This window comes from Lactuca saligna, chromosome 3 (genome assembly GCF_052625555.1).
Source record: "Lactuca saligna cultivar CGN05327 chromosome 3, ASM5262555v1, whole genome shotgun sequence".
NCBI lineage: Eukaryota > Viridiplantae > Streptophyta > Magnoliopsida > Asterales > Asteraceae > Lactuca > Lactuca saligna.
In genome coordinates, this window is record NC_136419.1 from 95,980,430 (window position 1) to 95,994,859 (window position 14,430).

The window sequence follows — 14,430 nt, forward strand, 5'->3', positions numbered from 1 at the left end:
GTCTCCATATTGTTATTTAAATAGGAAAGAAGATAGGAGGTGAGGTGATGTTTACGTTGGTAACTAAATCAAATCACATTGGGAAGCTAAATTACGATAAGATATAATATATTTAAAAGTTTTTTCGGATGAAACTATGAATAATAAAAGGGGTTTTCAGAGTTAATATCTTCTAGGAAATGAGTTTTCACTCTTAACGGGCCTAAAGAAAAGGGTTTTCGTTCCTAAAGTCAAAGGGGAAAAGAGTTTTCGAATTTAAAGTCTAAGAGAAAAGAGTTTTCGGCCAAGGTCTTCTAAAAGGGGGTGTTTTCAGATGTAGGTTACTTCATGGAAGGGTTTTCGGATTTTGGCTTTCCAAAAGCATGTGTTGTCGGCCATCACTTCCATAACGGAAGTGATTCCAGTCCTATAGTGTTTCAAACATTCTAAAATTTAAAATCCTTAGTTAATATACAATGATAAGATTTTAAACTTATTATATTGACTTGTGTTAACTCCATTTGACTCCTTAAGGCTTGTTGACTTTATTGACTATCAAAGGTCCATTACAACTTGGCTTTCAAAATTTAATATACATATGAACTTATATAAGCTTTTTCTCTTGTTTATCAATGTTCTGTTGCATCAAGTGCGTTGTCAATGTACTGTTACATGGCTGAAGTTTAGGCCTAGTTTGCTCTAGAATTTTTCAGGTTGTCATTTCATCCCCCCGTCAGAGGGAATTTCGTCATGAAATTTAAACTTTAAGTGGAACTTCATGTATTGGGGAAAAGATGTGGGTATTTATGTTTCATTTGATCTTCCCATTCCCATGTGAACTTAGGTCCTCGTTTGGCATTCCCACGGACCTTAACTATTGGTATACGACTCTGTTTTGTTCTCTTAACTTCTCTATCCAAGACTTCTATGGGTTCTTCCACAAAGTGTAAACTCTCATTAATCTCGATTTCATCCAGTGGAATAACCAGAGTTTTGTCTGATAAGCATTTCTAGAGATTGGACACGTGAAAGGTAGGTGTATATTTCTAAGTTCTTGAGGTAGTTGAAGTTTATAAGCTATAGGACCAATCCTTGAGAGGATTTCAAATGGTCTGATGTACCTTGGATTTCGTTTTCCACGCTTTTCGAAGCGTATCATGCCCTTCCAGGGTGAGATCTTTATTAGAACACGGTCGTTAACCTGAATTCCAAGGGTTTCCATCTCATGTCTGCCTAGCTCTTTTGTTGATCTCGAGATGCTTTCATTGGTTTGAAAATTTGAACAATCTTCTTGGTCGTTTCCCTGATGATCATCGTACCAGTGTGAGTGATGTCGAGAACTTCTCATTTAGCTAACTGTGTATCACCTACTTCCGCCCAGCATAGAGGTGATCTGCATTTGCGGCCATAAAGGGCCTCAACTGGAGCAACCTTGATACTGGTGTGATAACTATTGTTATATGAGAACTCGATAAGTGGTAAATGCGTATCCCATGCTTTACCAAAGTCGATCACACAAGCTCTTAGCATGTTTTCCAGTGTCTGGATATTTCTCCCACTCTGCACGTCTGTTTGTGGGTGGTAGGTTGTACTCATGTCCAACCTAGTTCCCAGGGATTTTTGAAGTGACTACCAGAACCGAGAGGTAAATTCACTATCTTCATCAGTGATAATACATATTTGTACTCCATGTAATCGTACTATCTCTATGATGTATGTTCTGGTCAGTTCTTCCATCTTTTCTGTTTCTTTGATTCGTAGGAAGTGTGCGGACTTGGTTAACTGATTAACGATCACCCAAATTGTATCGAGATCACCCGTTATCTTGGGTAATTTGGTTATGAAGTCCATTGTAATTTTCTCCCACTTCCACTCAGGTATCTCTGGTTGTTGTAGTAAACCTAAGGGATTTTGGTATTCTACCTTTATTTTGGCGCAAGTCAGACACTTGCCCAGGTAGGTAGCAATTTAAGCTTTCATGTTCGGCCACAAATACAATTTCTTATGGTCCAGATACATCTTGTCTGAACCTAGATGAGCAAACTATTGAGTCTTCTGTGCTTTGTTCATGACAACTTCTCTGAATCCACCAAACTTCAGTGTCCAGTCTCAATTCATGAAATAACGAACTCCGTCACCCTTGATTTCTAAGTTTTTATCCGTTCCTCTTAGGGCTTCATTGGTCACATTTTCTGGTTTTAGGGCCTCCAAATGGGCTTCTTTAATTTGTGTTAATAGGTGGTAATGGATAGTCATGGTTAGTGCTTTTACTTTGCGACCTTAGTACTCTTTACGACTGAGAGCATCAGCTACTACATTGGCTTTGCCGGGATGATAACGAATTTCGCATTCATAATCATTGAGTAGTTCAATCTATCTTTGTTATCTCATGTTCAAATCCTTCTGATCGAATATATGTTGAAGACTTTTGTGATCTCTAAAGATGGTGCACTTTGTACCATAGAGGTAATGTCTCCAGGTCTTTTGAGCAAACACTACTACTCCCAGCTCAAGGTCATGAGTAGCGTAGTTGACTTCATGTGTCTTCAGTTTTTGTGAGCCATAGACGATAACCTTTCCTCGCTGCATAAGTACACATCCCAATCCTTGATTGGATGCATCGCAATATACTACGGAATCTTTTGGCCCATCTGGAAGAGATAGAATAGGTACGCTGCACAGGGCTTGCTTCAAAGTTTGTAATGTAACATCTTATTTCTCTTCCCTACTGAAAGTGATACCCTTCTAAGTCAGGGTAGTAAGTGGTTTAGTGATCCTTGAGAAGTTCTATATGAATCTGCGGTAATAGCCGGCAAGACCTAAGAATTGGAAGATTTTCGTTGGCGTTTTTGGTGCTGACTAGTTCTTGATTGCCTTAATTTTGGAGGGGTCCACGTGAATTCCCTCTTATTTGACCATGTGACCTAGGAAATCTACTTTCCGAATCCAAAATTTGCACTTTCAGAACTTTGCATAAAGCTTTTCTGCTCGCAATGTTTTCAAGACCTGTCGAAGGTGCTGACTATGCTCATCCTTGCTACATGAGTAGATGAATATATCGTATATGAACACAATCACGAATTTGTCTAGGAAAGGACGACATACCCTGTTCATTAAGTCCATGAACACTACGGGTGCATTGGTTAGTACAAAGGGCATCACTAAAAATTCGTAGTGACCATAATGTGTTCGGAATGCCGTTCTGGGAAATTCACTTTCATGGACTCATAATTGGTGATATCCGGATCTTAGGTCGATATTTGAAAAGTAATTCTCTCCTTGGAGTTGATCTAACAATTCGTTTATTCTTGGTAGGGGATATCTATCTTTAATCGTAAGTTTTTTCAGCTCGCAATAGTCAATGCACATATGGAATGACTGATCATTCTTCTTTACGAATAGGTTCAATGCTCCCCAGGGTGAGAAGCTCGGCCTGTTGAATCCTTTGCTAAGTAGTTCGTTTTTTGGCTGGATAACTCCTGCGTCTCTAATGGGGCTAGACGATATGGTGATTTGGCTACTGGGGTAGCTCCATGAATAAGATCGATTCGAAATTCCGCCTGTCGTGTAGGTGGTACTCTTAGAAGATCTTCAGGAAATAAGTTAGGAAAATTACAGACTTCAGGAATGCTATTGAGGTGTTTCACTTCTTGCTTCTCATTCACGATGTGTGCTAGGAATATGTGGTATTCCTCACGTAGGTATTTCCAAGCTTTGTTGCAAGAAATGATGCGAAGGTTCATATTGGATTTATCGCCATAAATGACGAGGGTTTCGTCATTTGGCAAATTAAGGTGAATGACCTTTTCGTACTGTAGGATATCAACATCATGGGGATATAGCCAATCCATGTCGATGATGATATCGAAACTTTTATTAAGACTGGCATGAGGCCGATTTGAAAAGAATGATTGTTTAGTGTGAGGGTACAGTCTATGTATATCTCGTTAGTGTTTTCTGTCTTTCCATTTTTTGATTGAGTAAATGTTTAAACTTGTGGCTTATGAAACTCTTCTGTGCTTCACTATCAAATAGTACGCATGCATAGGAGTCATTGAGGAGAAACGCACCCGTGATGATGGTTGGGTCTGCTATTGCCTCCTCCTGTCCTATCGTCAGTACTCTTCCTACTCCCCCTACATTCCTTGTTTTCATGCAATCCATCTTGATGTACCCTGTTTCTCCGCATCCATAGCAAGTGTGGCTTGCTCCTATGTTCGTGGTTGGGGAGGCTTATTGAGCTGCCTCTTTGCAGAATCAGAATATGTGTCCTTTCTTGTTGCACTTCGTGCAATACATTTACCGACATGCACCAACATGGTGGTATTTACACTTGTTGCATTTTGGTAGATTTCCAACATATTGTTTTGCTGGTGTTGGGGCTGCTGGGACAGTGACGGCATACGAAGCCATCACCTGTTATCTTTTGGAGTTTTCCTATGTTGTTTTGCTTATTCTCTTATTTCAAGGATTTTTTGGCTGTCACTTTCCTTTGGTTGTTTAGGAGCGGTTGTTGTTGTTCCTTGATAGACTCCATGATCAATGAGTTGTTGCGCCAACAATTTTGCGTTGTCGAAGGTAGTATATTTGGAAGCTATTACATACCCTTGGATCTGGGGAGACAATCCCCATAGGAATCTTTCCACTTTCTTTGCACCCGGGGTAACCATCCTGGGACACAATACGGAGAGATCACATAATCTGGTCGTGTAGGCGGCGAGGTCAGATCCAGTCATTTTAAGGGTCCACAATTCATGCTCTAATTTTTCCACTTCGCCCCTTGGGCAATATTCTTCTAGCATTAAGATCTTCAGGTCTTCCCAGTTCATGGAATTTGCTAGTGGGAAGGTTAATGCTTTGACATGGCTCTTCCACCATGTAAGGGCTATATCGGAGAAGGTGCAAGCTGCATATGTAACTGCACTTGTCTCTGGACACGCACATATTTCAAAGACTGATTCAGTCTTTTTGAGCCATTCCATTAGTGCGATAACACCTCCACTTTTGTTGAAGGTATTAGGCTTTCCGTTGATGAAATCTTTGTATGAACATTCCCTAGGGTGTTTGTGACTTTCCCCATGGTTTCAGTGGTTAGTACCATTACCCACTCTACTAGCGCTGCTTGCGTTTATCTGTGTTATGGCGGCTACTACAGCAGCAATTACCGCAGCTTGGAACATAGCGGAGTCATATTGTGGAGGTGGTGGTGGTGGATTATTGTTGAAATGTCTGGGATTCTTTCTTGGTGGCATTTTTCTGTCATAGAGTTAAAAAGTGAAAAGATGGTAAGTCTTCGATAATAATTGTAAGTCGGGTGCTAATGAACTAATTATATTAGTTTCTATATGCATTATGTTCCAACTCATAATATGTTTTGTATTCAATTCATAATAGAAATTTATATATATAAGAATAACTTTATGAATTTCAATAGTAATACTCTTAATAAAGTGAAATGCTTGTCAACTTCTTTGATATATTGATACATAACGCTTTGGGAAATTTGACCTTGACACCAGTCTATAATACATCAAAGTTTAAAGGAAAATCTTGACAACATTACGATTTCCTGGATAGTGTAAACACCTAGTCATAGGTTTGAGTTTATATGTACATAAGAGTTATATTTAACGCATATCCACAGTCCTAATCTGTATTAAAGATGTGAGTAGTGTAAACACTACTTATGGCTGGTCTTGCCCCGAGTACTAGACTCTACCATATGGTGTTCTGTTTCCATCAAACGCATTTATAATGTAGCCCGATGCTCCCGAAGTTCTCTTATTTCGGCTCGGGGAGTAGTCATCTCTTCTTGAAGAGCCTTAATTTGGTTGTTGTTATGATCATGGTCTTCGTCCAAGCGATGAAGTCTAACTACAGTGACTTGGGCAGGAGCGTTAACATCCATGATTTGATTAACTGATGCTTGTGCATTTTCCCCATTACGTGCGATGCGTCATACTATGACGGGAAGATCCCTATTCGTTGAACCTCCTTTGGAGAGGTTATAGAAGCCTTTTCCATCCCGTAAGGGGGGCGTTGGCCTTGTTCTTGGCTCCACCTTCGGTCCTTGAAAATTTTGTTTGGCTGCAGGGTATTGGACTGCCTATGGTGGATTGTAGACCTCTAGGTCCGAGTTGGTGTCTTCAGAATCTTCTTCATCTTCATCTTCCATTGGTTCTTCCTCTTCTGATTCTTCCATCGGTTTCTCATCTATTATTTCTTTAGGATCCTCTTCTGGATCCTCTTCAATCCAACCAACGTTGCGTTGAATTAGGGGATATGGGTCTCTATATGGGTGAAACCCTGCCGTTGTGTCTGTGCGAGAATAAGGGTATGAGAAATATATGAAAAACTTAAGTGTATGAAAATAAATATCGAAGCCCAAATACAGTAATTACGGTTATTATGGTATCATAAAATACTTGTATAATATTTTAAATTTTATGTTTGGTTCTCGAGTTTATAGGGTTAGTAAGTTTTTAGATTTGTTGCCCATTATGATTATTCCCAAGCGTATACTAGTCACCTCTCAAATAAATATAGTTGATTATGCTATATGCATTCCAGACTTGATTACATACTCTCAGGCGTACTCGTAGTGTTCAACAAATAGACTTTCAAATAAGATATTCTACCCTAAGACCAAATCTAAATGAGGAAAAGAAAATAAGGCCAAATCAATCATTCTGAGGCTATAAGCTCCTTACCGTATATAGTTTTATAAACATGCACTTTGTGACATCCCCATTTTTACGCCCAGAAAAGACTGATTTGTTTATGCTTATTTTTAAAATCAGAGTACTCTTTTAAAGAAAACGGCTGCGGAATTTGTTCCCAAAACAAGATATGATAATAACTTATCAAAACATTTCTCGAAGAGAATGTATTTTCATTTAATAATAAAACCTCGGGATGTCATGTTCCGATATAGACATATAAGCATAAACAGAACTTACATTTAATTACACAATTGATTTATATCTCCTTTAAATCTCTCTGTGAAATATGTCTTCGTATTAATACCTGTGATACAAAGAAAACTGAGTGGGTCAGGCTTGGGAGCCTGGTGAGCATATAGGGTTTTCATCCCACAATGTTATATCATACATTTATAAATATAGAACTTTCAAACTTGTACAATTTCCCCATATAAAGGCAACTCTTATCCCACCCCCATCGATCCTCACAACGACACGATCTAAGCTCTTGTATCTAAAATTTTCCTCTTTACCGGATCCCTACTCACGGATCTAAAACTATTATCTTCACCCGATCCATACTCACGGATCTAAAACTAACCTTTTCACCTGATCCATACTCATGGATCTAAAACTAACCTTTTCCCTTGATCCATACTCACGGATCTAAAACTAACATCCTGATCTGATCCAAACTCCCGGATCAAGAATTGTACCCAATCCATACTCCCAGAATAAGGACAATTAACTATACCCTAATCCTGATCTGATCCATACTCCCAAATCAATAACTGTGCCCAATCCATACTCCCGGACTAGGGACAAGTAACTTAGTCTTAATCCATACTCTCGGACTAATAACAAGTTTTATCTCTTTACCAGATCCATACTCCCGGATCTAAAACTAACCTCTTGGTCTAATCCATACTCGTTGAATAACTAGATCAACAACAACAACATCGGGGCCTCTCATCTGTTTATCACACATCAACTATCTACCCATTGTCTACCCAACATATTAGTAGATAAAAATATATATTTTTATACATAGTTTAAAACCTGTATAGCATTCTAATTCAATACGTATTCCACATAACAGATGAGGCACACCCACATAACACGTATTTCATAGAGAATAAATCAGATCTATGAGATAGAAGAAAGTGAATATACATTCACGCATATAACAACAAAATATACACATAACACGTATTTTATACTAAATACTTAATAATTATGCGTTAGAAGAAAGTAACCACACACTCACTTGATTAGAAGATGATCGGACAGCACTACGACTTGTAGAAGTAGTATTCTTCGGTAGATCTGGAAGATCTTCACAAAAACCGGGCTCCTCGTGGGCAGAGCTTCGGCTCGGGAATCACACTTCTCGAGATCTTTGGGGCCTCGGGACTTGCTTCGGGGCTCGGGAGTGATACCGGGGCTTCAGGATGTTTCTTGCACGAAAAACGATGCATAAACGTGAGAAAACGGGAAGAAATGAGCAAAGAAGTTGGTTGCCCTCGACACCCTTTTATAGGGGGCTGGAAGCTCATTTACGCTGGGCATAACTTCACATTACGCTGGGCATAACGTGGATCAGATCGCTGACTCCCCCCATGCATAATATCGGTTAATTTATAATTAAATTAAATATTGAAAATAACTAATAAACCTCAAAAATTCATATCTTCCTCATACGAACTTCGTTTTCGACGTTCTTTATATCCCCGCATAGGTGAGACTACGCTCTACAACTTTCGTTTAGACTCCGTCAGCTAATTTTAACTTTATTTTTATTATTTAGTTTTAGTATTTCGGGACAGGAAAACTCCGTTATAAAATCATAACTTCTTTATCCGACGTCCGTTTTCGCCTATCCTTTTATCGTTTTACTCCTATTAATGTGAACTTCGATTCTCATTAGATTGTTTCGGCTAAAAACCGCTCGGTCTCAAATCGAGTATTCGGGCTGCATACCGCTAAGTCGAAACTTAGAAAAATCATAACTTCCTCATACGAAGTCAGATTTGGACGTTCTTTTAATGCATGATCATGGTTTAACGAACTCTACGACTTTTTTTAGATCTCTAAGGCTATATATCACTCTAACATAAATTCACTTTTTACGTCATTCAGCGTCGTGCCGGTTCTGTCGCGAAACTTCGACAGGTCATAACTTCTTCGTTATAACTCGGATTTTGGAATTCTTTATATGTACGGAATCCTTGTAACATATACTATAACATAGTTAAGATTATTACTTCAAAATAATCTTCCATAAAAAAGTCATTTTTGACGCTTGACGTCTCTAATTGACTAGCCCGGATCTACGGGCGTTACAATTATCTCCCCCTTACGATGATTACGTCCCGAAATCATCAACGAAATAGGACTTGCATAATGATTCCACACGTTATTTATTCATCCTAGGTAATAACCGTAACTTCTATGTTTCCTCGAAAGAGTATTTAACTCTATCGCTTTCTTGATCGCAGAAGATGCCCAATCTTGCATCTGCTTATTGTACTATGTTGTACTTTCAATCGTAACCTTCAAGTTACCAAATAAGTCCTTATTGTGGACTCCTTCTTCTTAGGATAATTACTTTCATTTATCTATTGTAACAAACCGATGGGTTGTGCTCTATTGATCTCTCATCGCACGATGCGACGCTTAGAATCGGTCTATAATGAAGTTAAATTCCAGGATGGAATATACCTTTCTTCATATTCTAATGTGATATAATCACATTTCAGCATGTAGCATTACTACCTGCAAACTTCTTTTAACAACGAGCGCGATACTATTAATCGCATTAACTTCAACCTTCTGACTAAAGTCAGATGTTACATCTATCTTGGTCCTTTAGACCACGTAGACCATGTAACACACTCCTCGTAGTCGAACTCAAATTTAAATATGACCACTAGGGTCGGAACAAGAACCATATTACTAGTCATTACCGAAACAATGGTAATGACATACCAGAATAAAGTGGAATCAATTACTAGCTTCTTGGTAACCTTGTGACTTTCCATGATCCAAGTGCGAGTCCTGTGCTTCCAGTAGTATATGCATCTACTACCTTCCACACCTACTCATACTCATCCCAAGTATTGTCCCGTAGTCAACCAAGTCACCATACAAGAAAATCACAAAACAGTTTAACACATACGAATGTGTCCAAGTAATCATAAACAATTTCCCTAGACTCTACTAGGACTTCTTAATTGTTCAATCTATAATCATCAACTCTACTTCAACTCGATTGGTGATGGAAATACCAGACGATGAGACAACTTTAAGAATTTCACCAATCGTTCCGTCATCCTGCCAATCGAAAGTGTACTTCAGACGTACCGTACTCCTCTAAACGAATTGTTATTTCATAAGACATACTCTAAAGGCAAGATACCACTCTTATGATATCTTCTGATAGGTGTCATCCACTATCATAAGCCTTCTTCATTTCCTCCATTTACTCAATTTATCTATGAGTCTTCACCGTGACCTCTTGTCCAAGCAGACATTTGGTGTACCAAGCGAGATTTTTTTTAAGATAAGAAACTTTTTAATTACGATAAACGTATAAATCTTCTTATCACCCTGAAACGCTTACATGCTAGTTCTAATTTCGTAGTCGTACGCTTAGAATCCTAAACACATAAGGTTTCTAGATCCGGTCGCCAACAGACCATAGATCCGAACAAATAATAGAATCAATTTAGCTATCACACAAAACAATTAGCACATAAAATCATTTTAGGCATCATTCCTAAAATAAACTAGTGCATGTGTCAATTAAGGTGTACTACCTAACATATTTTAGACACACTCCTCACGATTATTACTTAGCATTCTAAGTTTAAGTCTAGAAATTTCCTACAAATTCCTAGTTCGCTTAAACTAATGCTCTGATACCAACTGTGACATCCCCATTTTTACGGCCAGAAAAGACCGATTTGTTTATGCTTGTTTTTAAAATCAGAGTACTCTTTTAAAGAAAACGGTTGCGGAATTTGTTCCCAAAACAAGATATGATAATAACTTATCAAAACATTTCTCGAAGAGAATGTATTTTCATTTAATAATAAAACCTCGGGATGTCATGTTCCGATACAGTCATATAAGCATAAACAGAACTTACATTTAATTACACAATTGATTTATATCTCCTTTAAATCTCTTTGTGAAATATGTCTCCGTATTAATACCTGTGATACAAAGAAAACTGAGTGGGTCAGGCTTGGGAGCCTGGTGAGCATATAGGGTTTTCATCCCACAATGTTATATCATACATTTATAAATATAGAACTTTCAAACTTGTACAATTTCCCCATATAAAGGCAACTCTTATCCCACCCCCATCGATCCTCACAACGACACGATCTAAACTCTTGTATCTAAAATTTTCCTCTTTACCGGATCCCTACTCACGGATCTAAAACTATTATCTTCACCCGATCCATACTCACGGATCTAAAACTAACCTTTTCACCTGATCCATACTCATGGATCTAAAACTAACCTTTTCCCTTGATCCATACTCACGGATCTAAAACTAACATCCTGATCTGATCCAAACTCCCGGATCAAGAATTGTACCCAATCCATACTCCCAGAATAAGGACAATTAACTATACCCTAATCCTGATCTGATCCATACTCCCAGATCAATAACTGTGCCCAATCCATACTCCCGGACTAGGGACAAGTAACTTAGTCTTAATCCATACTCTCGGACTAATAACAAGTTTTATCTCTTTACCAGATCCATACTCCCGGATCTAAAACTAACCTCTTGGTCTAATCCATACTCGTTGAATAACTAGATCAACAACAACAACATCGGGGCCTCTCATCTGTTTATCACACATCAACTATCTACCCATTGTCTACCCAACATATTAGTAGATAAAAATATATATTTTTATACATAGTTTAAAACCTGTATAGCATTCTAATTCAATACGTATTCCACATAACAGATGAGGCACACCCACATAACACGTATTTCATAGAGAATAAATCAGATCTATGAGATAGAAGAAAGTGAATATACATTCACGCATATAACAACAAAATATACACATAACACGTATTTTATACTAAATACTTAATAATTATGCGTTAGAAGAAAGTAACCACACACTCACTTGATTAGAAGATGATCGGACAGCACTACGACTTGTAGAAGTAGTATTCTTCGGTAGATCTGGAAGATCTTCACAAAAACCGGGCTCCTCGTGGGCAGAGCTTCGGCTCGGGAATCACACTTCTCGAGATCTTTGGGGCCTCGGGACTTGCTTCGGGGCTCGGGAGTGATACCGGGGCTTCAGGATGTTTCTTGCACGAAAAACGATGCATAAACGTGAGAAAACGGGAAGAAATGAGCAAAGAAGTTGGTTGCCCTCGACACCCTTTTATAGGGGGCTGGAAGCTCATTTACGCTGGGCATAACTTCACATTACGCTGGGCATAACGTGGATCAGATCGCTGACTCCCCCCATGGATAATATCGGTTAATTTATAATTAAATTAAATATTGAAAATAACTAATAAACCTCAAAAATTCATATCTTCCTCATACGAACTCCGTTTTCGACGTTCTTTATATCCCCGTGTAGATGAGACTACGCTCTAAAATCATAACTTCTTTATCCGACGTTCGTTTAGACTCCGTCGGCTAATTTTGATTTATTTTTATTATTTATTTTTAGTAGGCCGGGACAGGAAAACTCCGTTATAAAATCATAACTTCTTTATCCGACGTCCGTTTTTGCCTATCTTTTTATCGTTTTACTCCTATTAATGAGACCTTCGATTCTCATTTAGATTGTTTCGGCTAAAAACCCCTCGGTCTCAAATCGAGTATTCGGGCTGCATACCGCTAAGTCGAAACTTAGAAAAATCATAACTTCCTCATACGAAGTCAGATTTGGACGTTCTTTTAATGCACACTCATGGTTTAACGAACTCTACGGCTTTTGTTTAGATTGCTAAGGCTATATATCACTCTAACGTAAATTCACTTTTTACGTCATTCAGCGTCGTACCGGTTTTGTCGCGAAACTTCGACAGGTCATAACTTCTTCGTTATAACTCGGATTTTGGCGTTCTTTATATGTACGGAATCATTGTAACATATACTATAACTTAGTTAAGATTATTACATCAAAATAATCTTCCATCAAAAAGTCATTTTTGACGCTTAACGTCTCTAATTGACTAGCCCGGATCTACGGGCGTTACACACTTAACAAGTTCCATATAATCAACAAAACTCAATATCAGTATAACATGGTTATTCAAATTGGGAAACTACTTACTTGGCTTGGCTGATCACGTGCGTTACACTCTCATCTTTTCGGTTTCTTTTAAATTCCTTTTAGGTTACTTTTGAAAACATTTTATGACCTCCTTAGGTTGAGTCCTGACACACCAAAGGATGAGCCCAAATCCCTCAAACCAAGGATCTAATACCAACTTGTAACAACCCAATTTTACAAAGAAAATTTTTCATTTTCGAGTTAATCAAAACCAATCTTATAAACCACAGATTCCCAAACATATGTTTTCAAAATAACACTCTTTACATCATTTTTTACTTTTTAAAACAACAGAGGGTCCCAAATACATTAAAAAGAGAGATAGAGTGCACGCCATGTCATCACGCCTTGCCATCGCACATGGGCTCAACAGTACCAGAAACAAATCAACAACATGTAAGAGAAATGCTTAGTGAGTTTCCAAAAGCATACCACACACATTCACATACACATATCTTGTTAGCTAATGAAGCTATAGACATGCCACAAAAACCATGCAATATGATCCAGTAAGAATGCCATGGGCTACCCCACATCGTCTTTACCTAGGACTGCTATGGGCTACCCCACATGGCCTTACATCCAATGCCATGGGCTACCCCACATGGTCTTTACATAGGAATTCCATGGGCTACCCCACATGGTCTTATATCCAATGCAACAGGCTCCCCCTGGGGTCTTCCATACAAACATAATATCACATAACATGTCAATTTATAAATGAATAACACACACATAACATGATCACATAATGGGTCGGACTTGGTGTCGTAGACCCATAGTTATGGTGAGAAGTCTCACCTCCGTTCGATGAATCCGAATATTTTCCTCCTAAAAATCCGCAACTTCCTGAGCTGAATAATAACAATAATAATATAATCAATCACAAGACCTTAAATTATTCCAGGAAAGGCCCAACCTTCCAATTCTACCCCGAAGGCCTAATTACCCTTTCCTTGCAAATGGGCCCCAAAGTCCAAGTCCAACATCCTTAATGGGCCCCTTGGTCCAATAAGGCCCAACAAATAAATCCCTGGCCGAAACAGATGAAAAGGCCTCTAACTCACAGAATCCAATCAAGCCCAACAACCAAATGGGGCCTACGGACCCAAAGGCCCAAAACAGCTTAAGGACCAACTGAGTTGCGTACACCTAACATACTACTCCATTAAGACCATCTAAGGTCTTTTACCCATTCATGAGGTCAAATTTCTCATCAAGCATCCATTTGTATACTTCTAAATGATTAGGGGACCTCAGATCTGCCTCTCATATCGAATGGGGAGGCTTAGCTCAACAAAAGAGCTCCAAATTTCACAAAAGGGACAAGCCACCAAAACCCTAGCTAGATCTAAAGATTAGAAAGGAAAGATACAAGATTTTTACCTCCAGAAGCTTTGCAAGATGATTTTGGTGCA